General features: G+C 37.1%; 1 non-coding gene across 1 annotated transcript; it reads left to right on the top strand.

Annotated features, from left to right (window-relative positions):
* The first annotated feature begins 634 nt into the window (after positions 1-634).
* LOC126029277 (U6 spliceosomal RNA) lies at positions 635-741 on the top strand. Its single transcript, XR_007502905.1, has one exon. It is a non-coding gene; the product is annotated as a U6 spliceosomal RNA (small nuclear RNA).
* The last annotated feature ends 23,379 nt before the right edge of the window (positions 742-24,120 follow it).

The following is a 24,120-nucleotide window of genomic DNA, read 5'->3' as shown; positions in this document are numbered from 1 at the left end:
ACGTAGGCATCTTTTAGGTGAAAAAAGCTGGGCTAAGACAGAAAACAGAAAAATTGATCTCTGACAGGATACTGTCTCCAACAGAGCACTTTTGGATAAGGCTCAAAACTTTACAAATATTTTTTTTGGGAAGGGCTCTCTATGATAGTGATTCAAGATGCCAAGACAGTTTTGCTCTAGGACTGATGATCAGAACTTCTAGTGTGGAATTGGAGCTTCCTGGGTTTATCCAGGAGTACTTGTTAAGGAGGTCAACTGGTGCCAAGATTCAATCTAAGGGCCTGGTGCTTGCTTGTTTTGCAAGCACCACCCCTCTCTGTGGAGTGAGAAATAAAAACTTAGAACATAAGGTAAATAAGAACGACATTCATGAGAGTTGAATAAAATGAATAGTTTCTAAAGTTAATAACAATAGCAACAAATATTCCATTTTGATGGATAATAGGAAACAAACTTGTTCATTACTTTACTACATAAAATAGTGACTGAGAAAATAAAAAAAATGGTAACGTAAGATAAGAAACCAAATTAAGTACGTACCCCATCATTTCTCTACAGATAATGTCTCAGGATAGCCAAAAAAATTCAGGAAATCTATTTTTGACAGAAGTTTTTATATTTAAAACATTAAAGAGTGCTCACTTTGGCAGCACGTATACTAAAATTGGAACAATACAGAGAATTTGATGACATTGGATGACATTGGATGACATGCAAATTCATGAAGTGTTCCATATTTTTAAGTATACTTTTATTTATTTCTTTTATTATATATATATATATTTAACTTCAACCTCACGAGATTTGGTTCTACTTGGTACAAAAACCTACAAGAAGTTTTGTCTGGGATAAAAGCTCAGGTCAAAACCAGGCACAGAGATTGTGTAGGCCAGGGGTCTTCAAACTTTTTAAAGTGGGGGCTGGATTACAGTCCCTTAGAGAGCTGGAGGGCCGGACTATATGAGCTACTATTTCCTACTCACACTGCACATATCTTATATAAATAAAATGAAAACCATTTATAAATAAACAGATCATGCACCAGTATTTCAATGGGAACTGTGGGCCTGCTTTTGGCTAATGAGATGGTCAATGTCCAGTTTCATATTTGTCACTGCCAGCCATAACAAGTGATGAAAGTGGGCATCAGTTAATCTTGATCTTGTTGGAGATTTCAGATGTTTCATTCTTGAAAAAGTCTGTTCATAGGCATAAGTGCTACTAAAGATGGTTACCATTTTGAGTGCATGGTTCCTGATATTTGGATATATCTCAGAGGAAAGAGATGCATAGAAATTCAAAAGGTTACTTGACTTAAATGCATCTTTCAGAGAGTCACAATTCTGCAGTTCAGCCAGTTCCATTTGGTAAATTGTAAGGACATTTTCAATCTCAACAGAAAATGGGTTATGAAAAAGCTGTATGTCCTGTTCATGGAGATGAAGCTCTTTGAATCTAAATTAAAACTCCTTTTGCAACAATTCTAGTGAAGCCAGACATGTTTCCTTTGGGAATGCACCAATGGTTTGTCCGCTGACAGGTTTTGAGTTGTTGGGAGATGACTGAAGTTTTCCTCCTGTACTTATTTGATGAGAATGCCTAATTTTACTTCAAATGCTTTCACATGTGATGCCATATCACAAATGAGCTTCCCCTTGCCTTGAAGTTGCAGATTGAAACTGTTGAGTAGCTCTGTTATATCTGTCAGAAAGGCAAGGTGCCATTTCCATTCTGCATCATTGAGCTCTGGTACTTCTTGGTTTTTTGAAAGTAGAAAAGCTGTAATTTGCAGAAGTAAGTCATAGAAACGTTTCAAAACTCTCCCTCTACTCAGCCAATGAACTTCTGTGTGGTACAGAACATCTTCATGGGCAACATTTACCTCAGATAGAAATTCCTGAAATTGTCTGTGGTTTAGTACATGAGTTCTAATGTAATTGACACAAGATACCACATTTTTCATAACAGAGTCCCACTTCAGTGATTTACAACACAGCGCTTGTTGGTGGATCAGGCAGTGTATGGCAATTGGATGAGGATGGTTATGTTTGTCCATCTCTTGTGTAATGTGAGCAATTACTCCTCTCTTAGACACCACCATGCTAGGAGCACCATCAGTTGTTACACTGATTAGTTTAACCCAGTCCAGCTCCAAACCTTTTCAAATATATCCACTCCTGTGATACCTTTGATACTTTGCAGTGCAGCAAGCTCTTCTGTGACTTCAAAATACTCATTTGTCCCATGCATATAAATGAGAAGTTGGGCAGAATCATGAACATCATTGCTTTCATTGAGTGCCAAGGAAAACTAGCAAAGTTTCTTTGCAGAGTTTTGCAAATGGTGCAGCAAATTTTCTCCCATTTTTTCAATCCTTTGTGTCATTGTAACTCCTGAAAGGCTCACTGTACTAAATAAATCGGCCTTCTCTGGACACATCTCTTTGGCAACAGAAATAAGGCATTCTTTAACAAATTCTCCCTCCACAAATGGTTTGCCATTGCACGCTATTAGCTTGGCAACTTGAAAACTTGCCCGCGTGAGGAAGTATTTAACTGCTTCTGCTTCACAAAAGTATTTTGCTGAGTCATCAGTGTATGTTTCAGTTGTAATATTTTATCTTTTCTCACTTCTCCAACCAAACAATCATATTTATCTTTATGTTGAGTTTGATAGTGGCGTCACAAATTGTATTCTTTAAACACAGCAACTATATTCTGGCATATCAGACACACAGCTTTTTCTTTGTACCGCATAAAAAAGTAATCATAAGTCCACTGTTCTTTGAATATCCTACACTCATCGTCAATTTTTCTTTTTCTTGACATCATTGTTTCCTAGGGATTCTGAACTGACATTAGTGAAATACAACTATGTGTGTATATATACACACAGTGTATGAACCCCCATTAGTCCCTGATGTGAACACTTACCCCTTGCAGGCTTTTCTAAACAGACCAGCTCAGTCCATGATAGTTCAGATATAATGCCCAAATTGATATATTCGGAATCAGCTTGTGAACACTGAAAAGGAATTGCAAAATGCATATAAAATTTTCAATGTAACTCCTTTAAAATGCTTCAGCATCGAACCCCTAATTTTCCACATGGGCAAATCAGCACCGAACCCCTAACCTCCCAACCGCCGCCCACCCCCTAACTTTGATTTCAGCACTGAACGCCTCACCACCCCCAAAGGGGAATTTTCATATGAGTCACCCACAGCCCAATCGGGCAGAACCCCCAATCTTTCAAAAATTTATTTCTATGGCACTTTTGACTGACCTTTGGCAGTGGAGGGAGTGGAGGAAAACCTCACTGACAGGCAGGCACAGCACACAGACACCACGTTGTCTGGGGGTGGAGCAGGCACCTTTTTACATCATATAGTCAGTCACCCACATGTGGTACTCCTCACCTCGCACCTTTTGGAGCCCTCCAGTGATGTCATCAGCAACACCTGCGCCAAGCGCCAGGCACAAGGGCGCATCAGTGCCCTCACGCCCACCCTCCCAGCACACAATATGTCGTGGGCGGAAGTGGTTGACGTCATCCCTGAGAAACCGTGACACTTAGTGTATATGCTGGCAAGTATCTTGGCAACCAAACAGCGCTCACTGCTGGCAAACCGGATCAGACGGGCCATAGTTTGAAGACCTGTGGTGTAGGCTATCATTCTTCAACCCAAATCCACCAGCAATATAATATGGCACCATCCCCTTCTGCATAGGTACTCTAAATAAGGGAAAATCTTATACAAAGAAACAGCTCTTATCTACTAGGGATAAGAATCCATACATTTTATAATACAGGGAAGCCTCCCACTCTGAACATGTGTCATGTGGACCCAATGTAGTCTCCATGTGATTGGACAGCTACCATCCAACTCAGAACCCCAGATCCCAGATATGGAACTGACACAGGTCCCAGCAACAGCACCAGGAACTAAATTCCTCCTGGGGAAAATCCTAATACTACTCTGGCACCAACTTGAAACAGTTTTGATATGACACCCTGATATGAGGAAACAACAACTTGATCTAAGAGAGGGTTGCCCTATGTCATCACCTAACAGTATGATGCAATCAGGAGACATGTTACCCTTTGCTCTATGCAAAAACCAAACTTGCTAACCACAGAAGACTGACCTTGACAAAATGGACAGGGCAAATCCTATCATGGGACCAATGAGAAAAATCCTAGCTGAGGCTTCAGCCTAGGATATGTACAAAAACCAAGATTGTTGGGGGCTGCTTGAACCCTGAGCATAACCGGAACCTCTGAAACTTTAGACTCTACTTACAACCAGAGGCACCCATGCCCTGAGGACAAAGGAAATAGAAAAACTCTAAAGTAAATTCAAAGCAGCCCAAAACACCCAGCCAGAGGAGGGTTACCCATATAGAGCAACTTGCCTTTGTGTTAGCAAAAGATTAATGTGTTTACAGCTGATGTTTTATTTATGCTTGCTGAGTAAAATTTATAAGATCCTGTTTGGTAATGTTTTACATGACTCATGCTTTCAGTACAACTATGTGCTCAGGTCTACCTCTTTACCCCTCCCTATTTCCTGCCCCCAGTTTATGCTAATGAGTGCTTGCAAGCTGTAATTGGTGAAAACTTGTAACACCCCCATGATGTGTTTTACCTTTAAAAGCTGGTCTCCCTGGGCAATAAATCCTTTTGAACAGCGAGAGTTGTCTTAAGCCTCCTCCTTACTAACCTCTCAAGTTTACTTCATAGATTGGATCTGCTCGGGAGAACCCACAAATTACTAGCAACCCTCATTCCCACACCCCCGTGGGTCGGGGGTCCCCCATCGGGGGTCGCACAAGATCTCTAATTCCAGAGGTCTGACTTTGACAACTGCGACTGAGCAGAACATCTGGAACCATATTAAAAGACTATATCCTAGGCTCTGTCCTAAAATTGGAGCAAAAACCAAGACCACTAACTACAGAAGAGTGATTACAACAACAGTGATGGAACAGAATTTTTAGAACAACTATCTCCTAGCCTTTGTCCTATGACCTATGCAAATAACAATATCCCTAGCTAGAGAGGCATAATGTCATCATCCACAAATTAGTAGAAAGTTTCCTGCACCATAAAAAGACCTTGGGGTGTGAAAATGAGTGAGTATGGAGTCTGTAGTTGTTCCCATGCAGTATGGTTCAAGGGTGGAGAAACCCTGTATCTCTTAGGCCAAAGGAATTCTCATTCTAATTTCCCCAATATTTACTGTACCTTTGCAAAAAAATAAAGAAAAAGAAGAAACACAAACCGTTTTTTAAGTAGTTGTTGGTTTAGTGGTTTGGGTTTTTTAGACTGTTTTTATTTTTTACTTTTTTTTTTTAGTTGATGGTTTTGGTTTTTGATTTGTTCTTTTATTGTTCTTTTTGTACGTTTGTTGTTATTGCCTTATTGTTTTCTGTTTTAGTTTTAGTTTTTTTATTTATTTTATTTTGTTTTCTTTTTCTTCTTTTTTCTTTCTTCTTCTAAATGGATATTTATAATACCTAGATGGACTCCTCCTAGTTTGTTTTGTTTCTGTTTGTGATTTAGTTTTTTTTTCTCTTCTCCTTTATCTTTTTGTATATCCCCAACAGAACCACATTACTGGAATCATTTGTTCAGCTTCATAATTTGAGGGGGAATAATGTATGGTACCAAGGTCAGACAGTTGTATGAACATTTAGTGAAAATAAAAAATGATCAGACTTGAACATCAAACCCAAAGTCAATGACAACAGAATTGATACCCAATCTACAACAAGCTCTATAAGTGGAGAACAGTTGCACTAGCATTATGGGGGATAAAGGAGGGAGATATGGGATGCATGCTGGGAACAGGGATTGAGGGAGGACAATACTGGTAATAGGAATGTCCCTCATTCATTGTCACTGTGTGCCTTAAATATTACTGTGAAAGATTTGTAATTCACTTTGACCACAATAAAAATTAAAAAAAAACTTCTATGTAACATAAAGCAAAACAAAACAAAAACGTTAAATAAATGGCAATCCAGTTTTTATCAAGCTGCACCTGATTATATTGTTATTGTATTTAGAAGACTAAAGGGGGCTGAAGTAATAATAAAGCAGGGAGAGCATTAGTTTTGCATGCTGCTGACTTGAATTCATTCCCCTGCATCTCAATTGGTAGCCCAAGCACTGCCAGGAATGATCCCCTGAGCTCAGAGCCAGGAGTAACCTCTGAGCACTGCCATATGTGGCTCCAAACAAACAAAAGAACATTAAAGAAATACTATCCCTATTTTCTCAAGCTCCTACTGAAAGTAGTTACATTTATTCTCCCTGCCTCTTTTGGTTAAGCCAGACAAACAAAGCCAATAAAAATTATAGATATAAAAGTTTTAATGCACAAATTAGTGATTTCATTATTGAGAATGTATACAAGGAAAAGAAGAACCCAGAGAGCCAGAGAGAGAAATCACCGTGAATTACCTCAGCTGCCATCACTGATTGTAGGGAGAGAGGCTGACATGCTTGAGAAAAATCAAGACACAGGGCTGCGTCAATTGTGGTCATAAATACAGGCACACCAGAGACCTGAGCGTGGCCTATTCGGAAGGTCTGCTGGTTAACATCACTGTGGATGCTGCATACCTGGCTGCCAGAACCAAGCAGGACAACACTTGCTGACCTTCATCTTCCATATCATGTGTGAGTTTTTCTCATTTGCAAATCCTAGGAGGACGCTTTTCTGGAAAATACAGTTTCCAGCTTAAGAAAAGTGCAATGAAGCTGCCAAGTTGACAAGACGCTATTCAACACAGCTGCAAATATTACAAAAAGAAAGACGACTGGTGTTTGTTTAGGCGGAAAGGAGAGCTGTTGACTGTGAATTACTCTTGGAAAAGATCTGAACAATTGCTTAAACTTTTACTTTATAACACAGGGATAAAATGTGATAGGATATATTACAAAACCTTTCACTTAATATTTTTTTTAAAAATCAGAAAAAATTGATTGAAAAGCAAATAAGTCGTGACATATATGATGTTCATAGATCAGAAGTATTAATCCTAAATTTCAATTTCTGAAAAATCTCTAATTTTTAAATAAAAGTATGCCAATTTTCTACTGGCCTCTACTTTCAGGGATCACTCTGATGGGCTCCCATGGGAGACCATGTAGGTTGCCGGGAACTGAATACGATTGCTATATGCAATCTGATAATATTATTTATATAGTAGTGGAAAAATCCATTATAAGCACTCTTGAAAAAAGGGAAAAAAAATAGAAACTTTACTAATTAGACTTCCCATAAAGTGATCACAATTAACGGAACATAGTACTGACACATAGCACATTGGACTAGAACAAATATATACCCACCTATTAACAATGGAGTCAACAAAATGATGAAAGAATTTCAAAGGAGAATGGAAAATTTTTGCAGAAAATGAAACTGAATACAATTAAAACATACCCCCAAATTAACTTGAGATAGTCATTGACTTAAACAAATTAAATAAATTTTCTAGAAAAAATGTAAAAGAACATTTTCATGAACATGAGCAAAACAAAGATATTTCAGCAATTCTTAAAAAGTAATGACTGGGATCAGAGAGATAACACAGCTGCGTTTGCCTTGCAAGCAGCCGATCCGGGACCTAAGGTGGTTGGTTCGAATCCTGGCATCCCATATGGTCCCCTGTGCCTGCCAGGAGCTATTTTTGAGCAAATAGCCAGGAGTAACCCCTGAGCATCGCTGGGAGTGGCCCAAAAACTGAAAAAAAAAAAAAGTAATAACCAAGAGCCAAGGATATAGCTTAAAGTATTGGAGTATATATAGCACTGGATTTAATCCCCAGCACCTCATGGACCCAAGTCATACCAGAAGTGACTTTGGTCACATGGCACTATTGGATTTAAGGAGCACTGTATTGCCCACTTAGTAAACTATGACTCATATCCAGAAAAGCTAGTATTTCTAGGAGTGGCACTTTAGTCTCATTGAGACCCCCCCCAAAGCCCTAATTCAGAAAAGGAGGAAGGAAAGAAGGAAAGAAAGAAGAAAGAAAGAAAGAAAGAAAGAAAGAAAGAAGAAAGAAAGAAAAGAAAGAAAGAAAAGAAAGAAAGAAGAGAGAGAGAGAGAGAGAAGAAAGAAGAAGAAAGAAAGAAGAAAGAAAGAAAGAAAGAAAGAAAGAAAGAAAGAAAGAAAAGAAAGAAAGAAAGAAAGAGAAGAAAGAAAGAAAGAAAGAAAGAAAGAAAGAAGAAAAAAGAAGGAAGGAAGGAAGGAAGGAAGGAAGGAAGGAAGGAAGGAAGGAAGGAAGGAAGGAAGAAGGAAGGAAGGAAGAAGGAAGGAAGGAAGAAGAAGAAGGAAGAAAGAAGAAGAGAAAGAAAGAAGAAAGAAGAAAGAAAGAAGAAGAAAGAAAGAAAGAAAGAAAGAAAGAAAGAAAGAAAGAAAGAAAGAAAGAAAGAAAGAAAGAAAGAAAGAAAGAAGGAAAGAAAAAGAAAAGGAAAGAAAAATAATCGCCTATTTTACATCTATCAGTTGAAAATCTAATCAAAGTTACTATGGACGAAAATGAAATAGGCATAGAAAAACTATAGTGTGTAAGGTGCGTGCTTGCACACAGCAGACTGGTTTGATCCCTGGCACGGCATATGGTCCTACAATCTGCTGAGTAATGCCAGAAGTAATCTCTAAGAGCAGGGCTAAAATTAAACTTGAGTTCATTTCTTCTCCCCATTTTTTGATGGGATTAGATGTTTTTTTCTTGTAAATTTCTGTCAGTGCCTTGTATATTTTAGAGATTAGCCCCTTATCTGATGGGTATTGGGTAAATAGTTTCTCCCACTCAGTGGTTGGCTCTTGTATCCTGGGCACTATTTCCTTTGAGGTGCAGAAGCTTCTCAACTTAATATATTCCCATCTGTTAATCTCTGCTTTCACTTGCTTGGAGAGTGCAGTTTCCTCCTTGAAGATGCCTGTAGTCTCAATGTCCTGGAGAGTTTTGCCTATGTGTTGTTCTATATATCTTATGGTTTGGGGTCTGATATCGAGGTCTTTAATCCATTTGGATTTTACCTTCGTACATGATGTTAGCTGGGGGTCTAAGTTTAATTTTTTGCAAGTGGCTAGCCAGTTGTGCCAACACCACTTGTTGAAGAGGCTTTCCTTGCTCCATTTAGGATTTCTTGCTCCTTTATCAAAAATTAGGTGATTGTATGTCTGGGGAACATTTTCTGAGTATTCAAGCCTATTCCACTGATCTGAGGGTCTGTCCTTATTCCAATACCATGCTGTTTTGATAACTATTGCTTTGTAGTAAAGTTTAAAGTTGGGGAAAGTAATTCCTCCCATATTCTTTTTCCCAATGATTGCTTTAGCTATTCTAGGGTGTTTATTGTTCCAAACAAATTTCAAAAGTGCCTGATCCACATCTTTGAAGAATGTCGTGGGTATCTTTAGAGGGATAGCGTTGAATTTGTATAATGCCTTGGGGAGTATTGCCATTTTGATGATGTTAATCCTGCCAATCCATGAGCAGGGTATGTGTTTCCATTTCCGTGTGTCCTCTCTTATTTCTTGGAGCAGAGTTTTATAGTTTTCTTTGTATAGGTCCTTCACATTTTTAGTCAAGTTGATTCCAAGATATTTGAGTTTGTGTGGCATTAGGGTGCTAAGGACTGAACCCAGGTTTCTGTATGCAAGACAACTATCTCACCCACTCTATTATATCTCCAGCCCTATTATACTTATAACTTGAACATAAATACATTTACATGGTCATAACAAAAAGTTAATAAACATCAAAATATAGGTAACTTCTTAAAGTCTTTATTAGAGAATATATATAAATATACCAGAAGCATTATTAACCTTGCTTCTAATTAGGCAAAAAAAAGAGTAATAAAGTAGATACAACTTGGAAACATGACACTATTTACATGTACTATGATATTATACTCAGAACATATTAAAAAGACTCCACTAAAAACTATTAGAATTAGTAAATCAATTAGTAAAATGGTAAGACACAAAATAATTGTTACAATTTTTTATGTAAGAGGCCAAATAAAGGATAAAGAATAAAAATTTTAATTTACAAGCACATCTAAAGAATCAAGGACCTAGGAAGAAACTTAAGTAGAAATCTTTGTGAAATAGTAAGAGACATAAAGAGATGGCAAGTTAATCCACGTTCATAGACTGGGAAGGTTAACATTGTAAAATGACCATTCTACCAAGAAAATCACAAGGTTCAATGTAATCCCTATGAAAATTCTAGTGATGGATTTGAAGAAAAAGCTCAGGGGCAGGTTCGATGGGAGTCTAACTCATATGTGAGATTGAATTGAATCTGTGTGATTTTTTTGGTAGGATGCTCACATATATATTTATACATACATACATAAACAAAAAATATATACATATATGTAGGGTAAAATGGGAAATTATTTTGCTGACATAGTAAAATAATAAAAATGGTGGTTTAATACCTCTTATTTTTCATTAAAGAATATATATTTCATATGAAAATGACAATTTTCATACATTATTATGTGGTTCCATTTATAGTCATCTGCACACATTTTACTTTAGATAAAGTGAAAAAGTGATTGCAGGTACATTATAAACATGTTTATGTGCAAAGGTATTCAAACAGTAAAATTCTTGAGTAGCCAATACATTTTCATATTCCCATTATGAAGAGTGTAAACAAATCTATCTGGATTTAGTAATACCTTTACCTCATGTGACTTACCAATCACGTTTTATTCTCTCTTTAAAATAAGAATATACAACAGACAATTGATGTGTACTGATGAAGGAGCATGTCCAAAGGCAATGAAAATCTCCAACTACATTTGTTGCATTACCTTTTTAGTCTTACTTATTAGCCTGATGAGGATCATCAGAAATGTTTATGCCAGCTAAATTCTATGAAAGTCTTAATTCTTCTTGTGTTTAATACCACCCTGGAAAGTGTATTCTAAACCTCTGTAGATGACAGAGTATGACTTTAGTCAGAAGAATGTATAAGGTATGTCCTCCAGAAAAACCACATTGCTAAAGAAAAAACAATCCACAGTCTTGTATTCTGTCTATATATCACAAGTGAGTGTTACTCATAAAGGATTTGAATTCCCTTAACATATGTGTCCACTTCCACCATTAAAGTAAATTCAGGTGCTTGGCATGGCTGTCTCCAGACAAGCTCTCTGTAAATAATTGATGGCTGTGGTCTTATTGCCCCATCGCACTAGATCTGGATACACTCACATTGCTTTTACAAGAATTTCATACAACTTCATGGTCTACAGAACATGTGGGAAGTTTCTCAGAGTTTCTCTTATTAATATAAACTATTTTCACTTTCTCCAATGACAAATTGCTCCAAATTAGGTTTTTCACACCTATTATGACTGGGCTTGATGAGAAATTCATCTGGAGACCACAGCTGTGTACTGCAAACCATGTAAACTCTGGTGGCTGGGTAGGTGATTGCTAGATTGGTAGGATGAAGCAGAAAGAATAATTTATTTTGGAGGGAGACAGAAAATCTATTTTTAAAATCCCCCCCACCAAATGAACAGTTATTTGTGGAGATTCCAAAGATCCATTTGAACCTACTTCCAAAATCGTCCTACTTAAGTATTTTCTAAGATTTCGAGGGCCATGATCCAGCAATCGAGCACTTCCTAGCAAGGTTAAGGCTGTGAGTTCGATTTCTGGCCTACCACCCCAACAATAATATGTAAACATATTGTGATAAAGAATTTTAATATTTTGGCCTAGCCATGACTATCAGACAGAAATAGCGATCTATGACTATATCATTTTTTTCAGTATCCACTGAATGCAGAAGCATAGTAAGCATTGCATGCCATAGAAGTAACAGAGTGATGGTGCCATTTAAATGAAACAGAGGAAATCATTCTTTGTGGGGGAACAGGAAAGTGACCTCGTATACACGGATTCTATATTTCCTATGTGGATATGATACACACATCTGTAATTGTTCTCACCTGGCAGAGCTAATATTGCCGGGTGATTTGCCATAGCTGACAGCTGCCTTCCTCCAAGACTACCAAAGGAACATAATGGTCTGGTTTCTGAAAAGTTGCTGACAAGAAACACAAAGATACATTTGAAAATCAAATTCAATACTAATATCAGACCAAAAGTTCTATAGTAACAATCAAAAAGCCAGTAAAAAGTTGCAAGTAAATTCCACAAAATTGACAAAGATCCAACTCTTCTTGGGCCATTAGGCATCCACTAGAATGAATTCCAATATGAATATTCTGCACTTAAACAAATAATGTGACTGTCACTCTTCATAAATTATGACTTGACATAGAGTAAAGTTTAAATCTTCTTTTAGAAATTTAAGATTCAGACTCATATTCTTATAGGAATTCTATATAGCTTAGTCAAGAAAGAAGACGATGTGATAGCAAATTTTACCAACAGAAATAGAAAGAATAAAAATCTTCATATTTTTACATTCTAGTTTAACATCAGGCCACGTTTGACATTGAATGTGTCCATCTCTTTTTTGCGTTGAAACTTTGAAAACAGAGATTCACAGATTTTTTTTAGCACAACTGCAGCTTATTAAATTGATCCTTTGATTCAACATTTTAATGATAGATCAGGATCATATGTTGAGGATCGGGAGCACATAGGTGCGACTCAGGGAAACAATATACAAACTTTAACTGTCAATTAACAAATAGTAATAGGTGGGGGGATGAAGGAAGTTTATATCAGAGATGACATTGACACTTGATGGTGGTAGTGGGAAGTGACTTTTTATACCAATTTTAAAAACAAGCTCTATCATAACCTAGACCTAATCTATAATAGTTTTTAAATCCTTTTGAAATGATTACATCATAAGTATTGAGGGCCTAAGGTAGGGTCCCCAAACTACAGCTCACAGGCCACATGCAGCCTTCATGTGGACATTTATACAGTCCATTGTGTGTTTTTGCCATTACTGCTTAGCAGCCAACTCATCCCGAACCTGCAGTGCACATGTGTGGGATATGCTCTGCTCTCTCTGACTCACCTTGTTACAGTTAAATGGTCATGCAATTGTTGAAAAAAATCTCAGTAAAAGGAAAAAAGTTATAGCAAAACAGTCACATAGAGATACTTTCTAGAATATCAAGTTTGCTTCATAAGAATTTTTAGTATGAGGTAGATATAAAAATATGCCATGTTCTTTAAAGAACACAGAGACTATCCTTAGTATAAAAATAACAAGAAAAAGGAAAGCTTTTTCTACATATGTTCAAATTAAAATACCAAATTTCAATAAACAATCCTTGAATAACAAACAACACACAAAGTACCAAGTGTTACAAATAAGAATCTAAATATAAGTGTATGTTAATCACCATGAAATACATTTTAAAGGACAATCTGTTTTGCTGCTTGCTGGTGGTTCTTTATAAGATACATTCATAATTAGACATAAGTGACAAAAAGAATACATTCTAGAGGAGAAAAATTTCCAGCAAGGCCAAAATGTTTTCCTTTTAAAGGGATGCAAATCCAATTCATAGAATATCTTCAAATTACACTAATAGAAAAGCCATGAGGCAAATTTTGAAAATGCTATGAATGATAAATTTATGTTCTTCTGTCAATTAAATATTGATATTTATATGACATTTATTTCCAAAGTATGCACCAAGGAAAGCCATTTGGGAATTCATGTATATATGAAGAGAGTTGATTAACATAGACATAAGCTGACATAATTTTCATTTTAGAATGATCTCATAAGAATCCAAACTGCTATGCTGCCAAGATATGACAGTGGAATGTAAGCAGAGGAGGGCATCTTCCTGCCTCATGCTGAGTTTGCAGGATGCCTTGCTCACAGATGAATCAGCTGTCTACTGTGTCTACTGTTTTGTCTCAAAACTTGGGAGTGACAGGTGTGTCTTGTCACTCTCTGGTGTACATTACAGGACTGTCTTGTTTATCATTCCAATATGAGCTCTGACGTGAGTGACCCCGACAGCTCAGAATATAATCAAATGCCCTTTGAACCAACCAGGCAGAATTTATTGCCACTAACACATTTTAAAGTTTACAGGGTCAGTAGCCCTTAGCTTCTGAGATCTTTCCAGCTTGACTCTGAATCTATAAATGCCACTGATTTATATTGCAGCAGTGTCATGCAATAGGATATTTGGTGTTTCCTTTTATAAATCTCTTACATTATATTTGAAGTAGAATGACAAAAAGTAGCATTAATGATACCCTTTTTTCTTCCCTTAGCTAACTCAGCAAAAAAAAAATAACAACATACTTTTCTTCAACAGTGATTTTCTGCATTGGGAAAAAAATGTTTGAATAGTAAAGTGCTTGAATTTTTAAATAACTACTTTATAATTTGAAATCTTTTATAAATCTCTCTCAACACTGTCTATGGCTATCTGTAAAAAGTAAAATAGTAACTAAGTGAAATAAACAGACTATATTATTTTTGAATAACATAGAAATCTAATCAATCCACTTTGTTTACACTTTTTATATTTTTATATAATAGCTAACAATTTTTTTATAAATGTGGGGACTTAAATTGAAAACAATTGATATTTTCTGTGTGTGCATTTTGTAATGTGGAATTTAAACCAAAAACTTATTAGATGATAAATATTAAGCAAAGATTTGAAAGTATATTCTTGAATTCTAATCAGAAAGCATATTTAAAAAATCAAATTGACCAATTGCTGTATTTGAAATTAAAATTAATTGGAATTCATTTAAATGATATGTATTTTCTTAATCACAACAAAGTAATCATTTTCTTAGAAGTTAATTTGGTTTAATACAATTGGAAGCAAAACTATATTAGTTCTAGTATAATAAAAATTTATTAATTGAAATGGCTATTTAACATTAAAAATTCAAATGAAGAATTTTGAAAACCTATTCCTTTGTATTATTATTTCTAATAAATTGGGCCCCAAACAATAGAAGCCTACTATGGCTAACTGGAATCTAAGAAGATTTTCGGAAAGTGTAACAGGATGTTTACAAATTTGAGTTTTGATGGCAATTAAGGCTAAGAAAATAAGGGTAAGTTGCTAACAGTAAACACAGTCAGATATTATTTAGGCTCAATTAACACTAAATCTTCCCCATTGAGGCCCTCTTTCCCAAACACTGCTCTCTTTGATCCCATGAAACAACAGTGCCAAAACAAAAGATTGGTTACTACTTCTTGTTCAGGTTCATAGTCTTAGGATATAATACCAGGTAAAGGTCTTTGAAGCCCAGGGGCCAGAGATAGCATAGAGGTATGGCATTTGCCTTGCATGCAGAAGGACTGTGGTTCGAATCCCAGCATCCCAGATGGTCCCCTGAGTCTGCCAGTAGCAATTTCTGAACATAGAGTCAGGAGTAATCTCTGAGCGATGCCAGGTGTGACCCAAAAACAAACAAACAAACAAACAAAAATTTGGGACTGGAGAGATATCATGGAGGTATGGCGTTTGCCTTGCATGCAGAAGGACTGTGGTTCAAATCTGGGCATCCCATATGGTCCCCGTAGCCTGCCAGTAGTAATTTCTGAGCGCAGAGCCAGGAGTAACTCCTGAGTGCTGCTGGGTGTGATGCCCCTCCCCCCAAAAAAAACCCCAAAAAACAAAGGTAGACTGAAGCCGAATTTCATGTCGGAAAGCTATGAGTGAGATCATGTGCCCATTGAAGTCCCAGTACCTCAGAACATAAAATGGACATTTTGAAATGGAATAATTGTTGATGTAATCATTTAAATTATGGTCATGCACAATGAATTGTGAAGCAAGAAAACTGATGTCCTTAGAAATAAGGAAACTCAGAGTGAGAGCAGGCACAGGGGTTGGGGAAATACCAAGTGAAGATCAAGGGAATAAAGAAATGCCAAATAATGACAGCAAATCAGATGTGAGATGTGAGATTTTAGAGTCAGAGAAGCTAAAGGTTTTCCCATCGCCTCAAAACACAGAGAGGCAGAGGCTGCCAATCAGTAATGTCAGTACCATCAGGATTTTATTAATACCTGGGCGCCCCAGGTGTCCGACAGTCTGCTGATAAAGGTAGGCTCATTTGCGGACACTGAGTGCCAGTTACTTACAACCTTTATAGGGTTTCTGAAACGTTACAGATGTCATTCAATAAATCATCAAGCAGCAATTTTGAAACAGTGGTTCCTTCAAAATTTAACTACAAGCATCCTCTCCCATCTCACCTGAATTTTGTGTATGTCAACTTATTGCCCCTTCTACTATTTATGTTTCTCTCAAGGTGTGCCTTAAACAATGACAAGTTAGCAAATGGCAAGAGTAAGACATTTTTAGTTGCTTAGTTTCTTCCTTTTGCTTGAGCTTCGAGGCCTGGGCTGCCCTGGTATGTCCTGTCCATTGTTCAGGCTTTGGGGCTCCAGTTAAACTTTAAACAAATCTTCTGAGCAGAACATGAGTCACAGAAGCATGATTAATATATTTTAATTTCATCATTTATATACATTTTCAACAGAGGCATAATGCATGCTCCTCCTCACTGCTCTCAAAAAGAACTACTTTGACAACCTTAGCTTCAGATTCCAGCTTCAAAAACAGTGAGCCAGTACACATCTGCCATTAAATACTTCTGCCTTCCCACCCCATCTTTGGATCTCCGATTTTTCTTTTTCTTTTTATAGTTTTTAAGTCACACCCAGTGATGCTAGGTACTCTTGGCTCTGCATTCAGGTATCACTCCTGAGAGTTCATAGGGGACCACATGGGATGCTTTACCTTCTGTACTCATATTTCCAGTCCCAACTTTCAATCTCTGTAATGGGTGACTGAACACATAGCATTTCTTACCAAGCAACACCAGCAAATTTTCTGAACAAGAGCAAAGGGCAGGCATTTATTCACTCAACCATGATTGAAAAAAAAAAAAAACCAGTTGTGACTATATTCATATAATGCTATCATTGGATTTTAGCTGTTTCTCTTCCACAGCTGAGGTTCTGATGGTGCATCTTATTGTTAAAATAAATGAGCAAATAAATAAATAAAGGAGCACTGTTATATTGTAAACATCTAATAAAAAGAATAAGAATCATCTATTTTATGATGGGCCTCTTTGGAAAGTTGACTTTCAAGTTTATAGTTAAATAAGCTTCACCTTCAATAATTGGAGGTTATTTGTCTTATCTGGAAGGTAATGAGGGCTAAAGCTTGGAAGGATAAAGGACATAACTTTGGAAAAATGGTCAGAAGTCAGGATGCCTGGAGAGTACTGATAATGGGTCAGGATTCTACTAGATATTTCTAAAGAAATATGCAGGAATCAACTAAGTAGATCCCTGTAAGTTATAAAAAAAAAGTCAAGACTTTTTGTTTTAGGTGTGTTGAAGTAAAATATTTAAAGTAGATAAATATCTTTTTTCATTTTAAGGGAATGTCTATAGCTTCTTTGTGATGAGAGCATGAATAGAAACAGAACCAGAACAAGGCACAGATTAAGAAGGCTCTGATTGAGAAAAAGAGACGGATAAAAATGAGTGGTAGACAAGATAACGAAACATAGGTATTTATGGTATAACAGGGATCTCTACTGACGATCCAGGAAAGGGAGACTGATTAGAGCAACAAGGGAGGTAGTGTTAAGGTCCAGAGTTGAAGGACAAGATCACACAACTGAAATAAGTAAAAGAAAGCTTTATTCTGTCAACCAACAAACTATAAACTGACTGCTCAGGGCCACCTCCCACAGAAGGTGACTCCCTCCAGGGGTCACAAGCCAGACTAAATAGAGCTAGAAACAAGAACTCTTGACCATTAAGTTGATTGGCTGTTGTCTAGGGTTTTTCTAGGGTATTTCATCATGTCCTTGTGATTTATAGGGCTCATTATTTTTGGGATAGAAACTTAGCCCTTAAGTGGAAACTTAGCTTTGTTAGCCTTACATGAAAACTTAACTTTGGTTTGACTAAACAGAATCCTTCCTTCTTTAGGTTTCACAGTAGTAGAGATGGACTGAGAGACCTTGTTCCAATCTGAGAATTCTATGGATTATTCAAGTGGAAACACAGATAGACAGTTAATTTCAGAAAGATAGCCCAATAAGTAAAGTTCTTGTCTTGCTTGTTTGCAGCCAATCTAAGTTTGATTGGCATCTCATCTGGTCATCTAAAAACCATTAGGACTGATCACAGAACATTAAATGACCACAATAATAATTTTTGATCAGAGTAATAAGCTCTGAGCAGACCATGATATGGCCTCAAATCAAACCAAAACAAAACAAAACAAAAATAGGGAGTTAGAGTTTAAAATCAGGGCCAAAGTGAAGAGCTTCTGTGGTAGAGATCTAAAAGTGTGACTCATTAGAATATGGGTGGTTAGGTATAGGTGAAGGAGTGAAGTACTTCCAGAAGGGGGAGATAAGAAGATCCTTTGAAGACCACAGAGAAACAGAAATCCTTGAGAACATTCCACTAAGGAAGGCAAAACAGATTCCACTTCAACAAGAAATCCTCCAAATATCAGAAACCTACTGTTAAGTCATACCTTATTTTATTCCAATACAAAGACTTCTACCCTCACTTTCTCTGCCCTTCATCCAAGGCGTTTGAAATGTAAAAACCTACCTACACTGCACCAACTCCATTTGGTACTTTTGTCTGTTCCTCAACCCTAGAGGCGGCCTAGAGGTGGATGAAGGGGAATCAAGGTTGTTGGTTTGGCAGGCTTCCTTGCCAACATCCATGGGCTTGGAAGCTCCTCAACCCAAGGTTTTTACCTGAAGCTTGACCTTCTTTATTTCCTGTGATGACCCTGTTACAGACCATTTTTTCTGTGATAGGATATAGCGTGTGGAGCCTAACACCCATAAAGCTCCATTGTAGTAAAAAGAATTTGGAGCTGCGAACAGCTTATGTTATCTGGAGCAGAGAGAATAAAGCAACTTAAAACAAATTTTTTTAAATTTTGTTCAAGAACTATGAGCTACAAAGTTACTGATAGTTGAATTTAAGACATAGTATTTCAATTTTAATTTCTTCATCAGTGTCCACTCTTATCACGGATGCTCCCATACTTCACCCCCACACAAACCTCCACCTTGACAGGCACATTACAAAGTGTGTTGCCAGCAGCTTATATCTAATGATGACTCTTAGATATAGAATCGGTGCTTTGTATTTATAACTATACTACTTTCCCATACCACCAATATAACTGAAGCTCTGACATCTGTTTCCTCATTACGTTACTTTTTCATTTTCTTGCTTCCAGTCTTTATATCTTTCCTTCTCTGGGAATAAAACAATTTTATTTTTACTTTATTTTTGGAGGGAGATAAAACAACTTTTAAATCCTATTATGCTGTATTCAATGAGAACACAAGAGAAAAAATTTTAAGCACCATTCTTTTTTTTATTTTGTCTTAGAACTCAAGTCTAGTTTCTTTCTTTTTTTCTTTATTTAAACATCTTGATTACATAAACGATTGTGATTAGGTTTCAGTCATGTAAAGAACACAACCTTCACCAGTGCAACATTCCCACCACCAATGCCCCAAATCTCCCCCATCTCATCAACTCCTACCTGTACTCCAGACAGGCTTTCCAGTTCCCTCGATCATTCACATGAGTATGGTAGATCTCTATAGCTGCACTCACTCACTCTTTGTGGTGAGCTTCATGAAGTGAGCTGGAAGTTCAAGCACTCCTCTCATTGTCTCTGAGACAATTTTTCTTAAAACCTATAGATGAGTGAGACTATTTTGCGTCTCTCTCTCTCTCTCTCTTCCTCTGACTTATTTCACTCAGCATGATAGATTCCATATACATCCATGTATATGAAAATTTCATGACTTCATTTCTCCTGATGGCTGCATAATATTACATTGTGTATATGTACCATAGTTTCTTTAGCCATTCGTCTGTTGAAGGGCATCTTGGTTGTATCCAGAGCCTGGCTATTGTAAATAGTGCTGCAATAAATATAGGTGTGAGGAAGGGGTTTTTGTATTGTATTCTTGTGTTCTTAAAGTATATCCAAAGAAGTGGAATAGCTGGGTCGAATGGGAGCTCAATTTCCAGATTTTGGAGGAATCTCCATATCGCTTTCCATAGAGGTTGGACTAGACGGCATTCCCACCAGCAGTGGATAAGAGTTCCTTTCTCTCCATATCCCCGCCAGCACTGATTGTTCTCATTATTTGTGATGTGCGCCAATCTGTGGTGTGAGGTGGTATCTCATCGTTGTTTTGATTTGCGTCTCCCTGATGATTAGTGACGAGGAACATTTTTTCATGTGCCTTTTGGCTATTTATATTTATTTTTTATCAAAGCATCTATTCATTTCTTCTCCCCATTTTTTGATGGGATTAGTTGTTTTCTTCTTGTAAAGTCTTGTCAGTGCCCTGTATATTTTGGATATTAGCCCCTTATCTGATGGGTGTTGGGTGAATAGATTCTCCCAATCGGTGGATGACTCTTGTATCCTGGGAACTATTTCCTTTGAGGTGCAGAAGCTTCTTAGTTTAATGTATTCCCAACTGTTGACCTCTGCTTCCATTTGTTTGGAAAGTGCAGTTTCCTCCTTTAAGATGCCTTTAGTCTAAATGTCATGGAGTGTTTTACCGACGTGTTGTTCTATATACCTTACAGAATCAGGTATGATATCAAGGTTTTTAATCCGTTTGAATTTTACCTTTGTACATGATGTTAACTGGGGGTCTATGTTCACTTTTTTGCAAGTGGCTAACAAGTTCTGCCAGCACCACTTGTTGAAGGGGTGTTTCCTGCTCCACTTAGGATTTCTTGCTCCTTTGTCAAAAATTAGGTGATTGTATGTCTGGGGGACAATGTCTGAGAACTCAAGCCTATTCCACTGATCTGAGGGTCTGTCTTTATTCCAATACCCTGCTGTTTCGATAACCATTGCTTTGTAGTACAGTTTCAAGTTGGGGAAAGTAATGCCTCCATTTTTCTTTTCCCTGGGAGTGCTTTAGCTATTTGAGGGTGTTTATTGTTTCAAATGAACTTCATAATTGTTTGATCCACTTCTTTGAAGAATGTCATGGGTATTTTTAAGGGGATCACATTAAATCTGGATAATGCTTTGGGGAGTATTAGCATTTTAATAACGTTAATCCTGCCAATCCATGAGCACAGTATGTGTTTCCATTTCAGTGTGTCCTCTCTTATTTCTTGGAGCAGGACTTTATAGTTTTCTTTGTATAGTTCCTTTACGTCTTTGGTCAAGTTGACTCCAAGATATTTGAGTTTGTGTGGCACTATTGTGAATGGGATTGCCTTCCTGACGTCCATCTCTTCCCTATCATTATTGGTGTATAAAAAGGCCACTGATTTCTGTGTGTTGATTTTGAACCCTGCCACCTTGCTATATGAATCTATTGTTTTGGTAGAGTTTTTAGGGTTTTCTAAGTAGAGAATCATGTTGTCTGCAAACAATGAGAGCTTGATTTCTTCCTTTCCTATCTGGATTCCCTTGATATCTTTTTCTTGCCTGATCGCTATAGCAAGAACTTCCAGTACTATGTTGAAGAGGAGTGGTGAGAGTGGACAGCATTGTCTTGTACCAGGATTTAGAGGAAAGGCTTTTAGTTTTTCTTCATTGAGGATATTTGCCATTGGCTTGTGGTAGATGAATTCAACTAGATTGAGAAAGGTTCCTTCCATTCCCATCTTGCTGAGAGTTTTGATCAAGAATGGGTGTTGGACCTTATCAAATGCTTTCTTTGTGTCTATTGATATGATCATGTGATTTTTATTTTTCTTCTTGTTGATGTTGTGTATGATGTTGATAGATTTAAGGATGTTAAACCATTCTTGCATTCCTGGGATGAAACCTACTTGGTCATAGTGTTTGATTGTCTTGATGATACATTGGATCCTATTTGCCAGGATTTTGTTGAAGATCTTTGCATCAGCATTCATCAGGGATATTGGTCGGTAATTTTCTTTTTTGGCAGTGTCTCGGTCTTGTTTTGATATCAAGGTGATGTTGGCTTCATAGAAGCTGTTTGGGAGTGTTCCCGTTTTTTCAATTTCATGGAAGAGCCTGTCTAGGATTGGTAATAGCTCCTCTTGAAAGGTTTGAAAGAATTCATTAGTAAATCCATCTGGGCCTGAGCTTTTCTTTTTGGGCAGATGTTTGATTACAGTTTCAATTTACTCAGTAGTGATAGGGGTGTTTAGATATGCTACATCCTCCTTACTTAAAAGTGGAAGGTTATAAGTGTCCAAGAATTTGTCCATTTCTTCTAGGTTCTCATGTTTAGTAGCATAAAGTTTCTCAAAGTAGTCTTTTATTACCCTTTGGATTTCTGCAATATCTGTCGTGAGCTCCCCCTTTTCATTTATGATATGGGTTATCAGATTTCTCTCTCTTTCTTTGTGAGTTTTGCCAATGGTCTATCAATCTTGTTTATTTTTGGAAAAAACCAACTTCTGCTTTCGTTGATCTTTCAGATTGTTTTTTGGTTTTCCACTTCATTGAGTTCTGCTTTCAGCTTTGTTATTTCCTTCTGTCTCCCTATTTTTGGTTCTTTTTGTTGGTCATTTTCTAATTTTTTGAGCTGCGTCATTAAGTTATTCAGGTATGCCCCTTCTTCCTTCCTGATGTGTGCTTGTAGAGCTATAAATTTTCCTCTGAGGCCTGCTTTTGCTGTGTCCCATAGATTCTGGCAGTTTGTGTCTTCATTATCATTTGTTTCCAGGAAAGTTTTGATTTTCTTTTTGATTTCATCTTGGACCCACTGGTTGTTCAGTAGCAGAGTGTTTAATTTCCAATTGTTAAAATTTTTTTTCTGTGTGGCTTTGTAGTTCACATCTAATTTCAGAGCCTTGTGGTCAGCAAAGGTAGCCTGCAAGATTTCTATCCTCTTGATTTTATGGAGGTATGTTTTATGTGTCAGCATGTAGTCTATTCTGGAGAATGATCATGTACATTAGAGAATGTGTATCCAGGTTTTTTGGGATATATATCTACTAGTCCTCTTTCTTCCATAACTCTTTTTAGGGCTAGTATGTTTTTGTTGGGTTTTAGTCTGGTTGACCTATCAAGTATTGTTAGGGCCGTGTTGAGGACTCCCACAATTATTGTGTTATTATTGATTTCTTCTTTCAGATTTGTCAGTAATTGTATTAGATAATTTGCGGGTCTCTCATTGGGTGCATATATGTTTAATAGTATGATTTCTTCCTATTGCACATATCCCTTGATTAGTACATAGTGTCCATCTTTGTCTCTTACCTCTTTTCTGAGTATAAAGTTGGTGTCATCAGATTATTAATATGGCCACCCCAGCTTTTTTAAGGTTGTTGTTTGCTTGGATGATTTTCCTCCAGCCTTTGATTTTGAGTCTATGTTTGTTCTGACTATTCAGATGTGTTTCTTGTAGGTAGCAGAAGGTTGAATTCATTTTTTGACCCATTTTGCCACTCTGTGTCTTTTAATTGGTGAATTTAGTCCATTGACATTGAGGGAGATGATTGTCATAGGATTTAATATTATCTTTGTAGATAAGTTTGCTGTGTGTCTCCTGTCTTAGAGTAGACCTGTCAGTTTTTCCTTTAAGGCTGGTTTATCATCTGTGAAGTTGCTGAGCTGTTGTTTATCCATGAAGCTATGTATCCTTCCTTCAAACCTGAACGTGAGTCGGGCTGGGTGCAGTATTCTCAGTGAGGCATTCATTTCATTCAGTCTTGTCACAATATACCACCACTGTCTTCTGGCCTTGAGAGTTTCTTGTGACATGTCTGCTATAAGTCTTAGGAATGCTCCTTTGAATGTAGTTTCCCTTTTTGATCTTGCTGCTTTCAGTAGTCTATCTCTATCTGTGGGATTTGTCATTGTAACGAGGATGTGTCTTGGGGTGTTTTTCTTTGGGTCTCTTTTAGCTGGTACTTTTCAGGCATGCAGGATTTGATTGCATGTAGTCTTTAACTCTGGGAGTATCTCTTTGATGATGTCTTTGACAGTTGATACTTCCTGGAGATCTCCTACCTGGGTCTCTGGGACTCCAATGATTTTCATGTTTTTTCTGTTGAGTTTATCAAAGACTTCTATTTTCATCTGTTCACATTTCTTGAGTACTTTTTCCATTGC

The sequence above is a fragment of the Suncus etruscus genome, chromosome 14 (genome assembly GCF_024139225.1).
Source record: "Suncus etruscus isolate mSunEtr1 chromosome 14, mSunEtr1.pri.cur, whole genome shotgun sequence".
Taxonomy (NCBI): domain Eukaryota; kingdom Metazoa; phylum Chordata; class Mammalia; order Eulipotyphla; family Soricidae; genus Suncus; species Suncus etruscus.
This window is presented reverse-complemented; position numbering and strand designations above follow the sequence as displayed.